At 47.2% G+C, this 5,601-nt stretch overlaps 1 long non-coding RNA gene across 2 annotated transcripts; it reads right to left on the bottom strand.

Moving 5' to 3' along the window:
- Nucleotides 1-383: 383 nt before the first annotated feature.
- On the bottom strand, nucleotides 384-4,531 carry LOC126048338 (uncharacterized). Of its 2 annotated transcripts, XR_007508847.1 has the most exons (6): nucleotides 3,686-4,531; nucleotides 2,912-3,591; nucleotides 2,512-2,622; nucleotides 2,133-2,367; nucleotides 590-1,795; nucleotides 384-464 (listed from the first exon to the last, which is right to left on the bottom strand). It is a non-coding gene; the product is annotated as an uncharacterized LOC126048338 (long non-coding RNA). The 2 variants fall into 2 exon arrangements; XR_007508846.1 differs by having other exon boundaries at nucleotides 2,912-4,531.
- Nucleotides 4,532-5,601: the final 1,070 nt, after the last annotated feature.

Here is a 5,601-nt window from a genome sequence, read left to right as displayed (position 1 = left end):
CCAGATCCAGTTCAAACCGGTGGGGAACCTGAGGGAGATTCAACACAGCCCCCTCTCCCTGGAAATCAGCCAGGGCACTGGAGCTACCACCCCTTCACAAGCCCAAAAGGGACCCAAAGACAGACAGCAATGAGACTACCTCCGAACAGGACACAGCTCTCCGACTTTTTCTTCCCACTCCTGGCGATGGGGCATGTGGAGGGAGGGTAGCCACTGCCAACACCTTCTGCCATGTGGTCCGTGTCTGTTACTTTGCATCCCGCTGCCCCGGTAATAAAACAAGCGATGTCCTTGTAGTGCTTTCCAGGGGGGAAACATAAAATGCATTTGCCGTTAGTTTATTTTTTTAAAGCCCTATTTAAGAAAAGGAGAGGAAAGGGATCCTTGCAAGGGCCACACTTGCTAACAGGAGAGTGCAATACGCTTGATTGCTCTTTCTTGTCCCGCAGTACCTCACCGACTCCCTGGGAAGGCAAAAAAAAAAAAAGGGGGTTAGGTGATGTAGCTATACAGTATATAAAGCAGCAGCTCCTTAACACATGGTTGTAGTTATGCAGTTGGGGAGCGGACACGTATTTTGGGAAGATACCTGGCCAGTGTGCAGCCAGCTGTGATCTGATATCCAGGGTAACTGCGCCACCTCATGGTCCCCAGAGCCAGAGGGTTCAGAAGTGGCAATCGGATCCATGGTGTGACTCACGTTCACCGAAAAAGCATCTTCACAGCCTCCTCTGAGAAAAGCTGCAGCAGCTTTACTCACTGTAGTGAAGTCACCTCCTTTAGTAAGGCCAGGTGGGAATTTGCTCCATGGATTACTGCCTTACTTTGACAATAGTCCCAACAGTCTCCAGACGAACTACTATTCCTTCTAAAACAATGACGAAATAAGATCTGGAGACATTTTTCAATACAGATGTCCCCTGCCTGCTCTGGGACTCTTCCTTGGAGCACACGCGTTGCTTCTTCATCCAGTCCTGCTTTAAGAGACCCGGTCCCTGTGGTTCCTGCTGCTTCCCTGCAGATGTGAGCTTGCAGCCCAATGGATCCCATCCCGGAGAAGGGCTGTCCCAGATTATCATGTCCTGCTTCCCTTTCCTTTGATCCACTTGAATAATCTCTCCCGTTTGGCACCCCTGGCAGCCCTTCTTTTAGCCTCCTGTTCTCACCCTTCTCACACTTGCAGCTGATTGTTGGCTGTGTCTCTTACAAGCTGTCACTTGGGCATTCACGCCTGGATTTTCCTGGTTTTTCCCTCCATAAGAGGTGGGGGGGGAGTTTTCATCGACTTAAGACCAGCAGAAGATAGTCACCTAGTGTTCTCCCACAGTGAAAACGGAGAGCAGGGTATCATCGGGGTTAAGCAAGCCCACCCCAATTTGGCTATCTAACACAGTCCTACAACCGCCCTCTGGAAACGTCTCACTTTTCACCAGTCAGCTATGCTTATTTGAAGCCCTTAGATGGCTACAGTTGACCTGAACCCCTATGTACATGTGTTCTACCTGCCTCTTACTGCCCTCAGTGATGAGCACCTCCACCTTTTTCCACTCGCCTTCATCCTTCTGCTGCTTCTGCAACCAAATGCATTGCCGAGTCCTTGAGCTTAACTTCATCCTAACTGCACACGGAGAGACGGTCTGAAAAATCTCACTGGCTTCTTCCCCTCCTAATTTGTGGTGCACGGTCAACCTTGTCCAGCACTCCTGCTGTCTCCTCCTTATCCACATTCAGCCATGCAGATTGCATTTCCATGGATGAATTCCCTTTGCCTCATTGATCCAGCACCAGTCCTTGTCTGCAGTGAGATAATGATGAAGATCACCATTAATTTAGGACAATGTCACACAGACTGTGTGTCCACATATCACTGACCTTTGGCATGGGGAGTTCCTGGCACTGTAAAACACATGTAAAGTGCAAGCAGGATAAGAAATACTTTAGAGATCTGATGTATCCTAAATCTAAATACAGCTATTATTTTTTAAACTCTCCTCTCCAGCATCTGTTCAGAAAATAAGGCTTTTGGGAGAAGATGCAATTTGCAGCAATGGGCTTAGAGCCACTCTAATTATCGTTCTGCCTCGTCTTCCCCATCCCCTCTAACCATCGCCTCTCTTTCTCCTGGCACTTACCAGCTTTCAGCGAGCACTGCTGTTTGGTGGGAGCTGAATGCTGGGCTCTGATGTGGTGGTACAGTTGCCTGGGGGTGAAGGCTGCTCTTACAGAAAGAGGATTCGGCTTAGGGAAATGTTTTTTTTCCTGCTTTGTTTGGAAATGCTGACCCAGGAATCATCAGGTAAGAAGTTCTTCATATCAGGCCAGTTTATTAAAAGATGTGGATTACTTGCAGTTTGGAAATCTCATCTCCTGTTTGACCCAAAATGTGATATGGGATCAGAACAAAACATTTACGAAGTATAGATGTAGCTGTCCCTCTGTACAAACAGTTTACAAGGGGAAGGAAGGACGAGTTGGGAAAACAACTGAAATAATACAGCCAAGGGAACTTACTTCAAGCCATTTGAGAAGCTGCTTGTAAACTTTACTCAAAATCTTTTCTGCGTCCTTGCATTCAGCATCCACCCTGGATGTGATCTCCGACTTTGAATTCAGTGGTTCTTACTGGAACAAAGAATTAGGGAAAGTTTTAAAGCAGAGGAGTGACTGATTGCTCAATTGCTGCCAAACTCCTTCGCTTCAAGCAAAGCAGTGAGATGCAAGGTGTCCTTGGAAAGCTGGAGACATCAGCCCCAAGTAAAAGTGATCCAATAAAACCTGTTTTGCTCCTTCCCCACCTCTTCCCTGCCAGCTTTAGGATTAAGCCTCCAAAAGCAGTTCATACGCGGGAAAGGACAAAACCGAGCAAACCCATAAAAAGCTGAAACATTGTGATGTATGCAGCTCATCTTACCAGAACATCTTCTAGAGCAGGCACTTTAGGATCTCCGTTTATGCCAGCAGAATGAGCATTGCCACGGCCTGTTCCCTGGCCCGATGGCCAGATGAGATGGAAGGGTCTGTACCTTTATCGTTAATCTCTCTTGTTTCCCAGTACAGGTTGGTCACATCCATCCCCGTCACTGGGAAGACTATCTGGCCTGTGCAAATACAGGACTGTTTGGGACCGGCCAAAACTCTTCCAGTTAACCATGCATAAAATTTAGCTGTATGGCCAGCGGAGACCTGTGCTGGTTATTAGCGTGGATGTAGTCAGAGAGTTATATTTGCTTGCAAGAGCAACGGTGCCACAGCCTCACCAGTGAACACTGGCCAAGCGAGGTCCAACCTCACCCCATGAGCGAGGATCAAGGGTTCAGGAGGTCGCCTGGAAGCAAAGAGAGACCAAGATTGAACCCAAACCCTAATTGGCTATATTATTTATGAGGAGGAGAAGGAAGCTGTTAAAAAAAAAAACCAAACGAAAAACTCAGTCCTACCTCTTTTTTCCTTTACATTGTGTTTATGGCCTTATCTGTGCAACCGGTTCTGTCCATAAACCAGGCGTTCAGCTAGCCTGAACAAACCTTGTTCAACATCTGCCTGGAGTCAGTGGGAGAGACAGCAGCTACTGGATGGCTGAGCTGATAGGGACTAGAAAAAGAGAGCGTCACATCCCCATTTGGGTTCCAGCTCTTCCCTCTGCCCTAATTTAATGAAGGAATTAGCCAATTTGGTTTCTTCATACCTGTGGCTGTAACATCCCATCTCCGTGTATGATCAAAGTAGTCCAGGCACCACAGGTTTTGGAGCACGTTGTAAGAAACACTGAATGAAAGTCAATGAGCCGGATGATGAATTAGATCAAACTCGATAATCAAGCTAGACTCACCCAGAATTCAAATGGGGGGAAAAGGCCCCATGTAACTCCTCTTAAGTGCTAAGGTCATTATAGATTCTCTATGACAAATCACAGACAATGCCATTAATTTCCATGGATGCAACCACAAGTTTAAAGCAGGGGGTTTTGTATGATATTTGACTATTTGATTCCTGGAAATAGTCTCCATGCCGGAGCACAATTTGCACATATAACCGTACTAGTTTTCTTCTTCAGTGTGCCACAGGAGCTCATGGAGTTCAGCGGCACCTCTGTCCCCCAGGACTTGTCAAGCATTTAAATGTCACAACCTCTTTTGGTCAGTATTGCTATTCCCTGCTTTAAGATGGTCAAACTGAAAAATGAAGACGTTAAGTGTGTCACCTTACCCCCAGAGGGGGAAAGCATCCCTTCGCAGTTCAGAACAGCACTCAGTCCCATGCCCAGGTTTTCTGCTGACCTGAATCATAACAAAGCAAGCAGAGTAAATGAAGGAAGGAGAAAAGGGATTTGGATGCAAACACACATCAGTTTTAGGCACAGCTTTTCCAGGAGCAGGTAAAGAGAGGAGAGAGCCACATCTCCTCCAGTTCTCAGGTCTGTAATTTGGAGATGCCATATCAGACTCGAGGACCAGCCCGAGCTCTGGATCCCACCTTCTCTTCCTGCAGTTACTGGTTTTAAACTCAGACTGAGTGTGCTGCCATGTGAGTTCAGAAGATATTTTGACCATATTTGCCAGTCCCAGAATTTGTATCGTAGCGTTGTTTGTCAAAGCCCCACCTATCCCACGCAGCACTTCCTTTCTGATAATTGCTACTGAGATACAGAGCCAAATAATGGAAGGGGAGAAAACTCTCTAATTCTCACCATTATCTTGAGGGTAGCCTGTTAAAACATGAACTCCGTGATATTTTCTTCCAAGCTCCTCCCCTGAGATACGCCTCTGAACATCCCTGGAATTTCCTTGCGCTCGGACACTGCCCTGAACTGTCGTGGGAACACGGTGAAATTGGGAAGGTGTTATTTGGTGTTGAAAGCTTCTCGGTTTTGTCAGGAATGAATGGAAACACAGAGTGGAGAGCTGCAAAAAGGGGAAGTGCTGAAGACTTTTTGAAGTCTTGCTGAGTTTGTTTATTCATTGTAATGGTGAAGAGATTATAACCCTGAGACTTCATGTGCGCTCACAAACCTATCCAGGGCATGCTCATGTCCATCCAAGAGGGGAGAAGGTCTCCTAGGGCAGGAACTAGTCCCTGCAGTGACATCAATGGCAAAACACCATTTTGGACCGGGTTTCAAATCTCAGGCAAATGGCAGTGGCCTCCACTGCAGCCCTGGGATTGCTCAAGTCAAAGTGCAAACCACCACCGTGAATGCCAGGCTTGCTCTTGCTCGGGTTATCAGAAATCTCAGGCACAGCATTGCTGTAGCACCAAGGGCAATATGAGCATCCCGCTGGGACCACAGCTTCTACCTCAGGCACACATTGCTTCACCTCTGAGCTGGGTACCTTTTACATCTTAAGAGCTATAGTATCAAAGTTGCTGCGGTTTCCAGCACCTCCCATTTCGTGACTGTTCCACAACTCTCAATATAAGTTGCCAGTCACTGGGGGCAATCCTGCAGCCATGGCCAAAGGATGCACTAAGCCTGTCCACCTTGCTGTGAGCCAGCAGAAGACAACCAGCTCTCTTCCAGAAGACACACAGTCACTGCTGTAATAGTTTTATCCAGTCCTGGCTCCTGGACTGCACAGTTTAGGCACCATCTGACATGGTTTC

The sequence above is a fragment of the Accipiter gentilis genome, chromosome 19 (assembly GCF_929443795.1).
Source record: "Accipiter gentilis chromosome 19, bAccGen1.1, whole genome shotgun sequence".
Taxonomy (NCBI): Eukaryota; Metazoa; Chordata; class Aves; order Accipitriformes; family Accipitridae; genus Astur; species Astur gentilis.
Note: the sequence above shows the minus strand (reverse complement) of the source record. Positions and strands in the feature narration are given on the sequence as shown.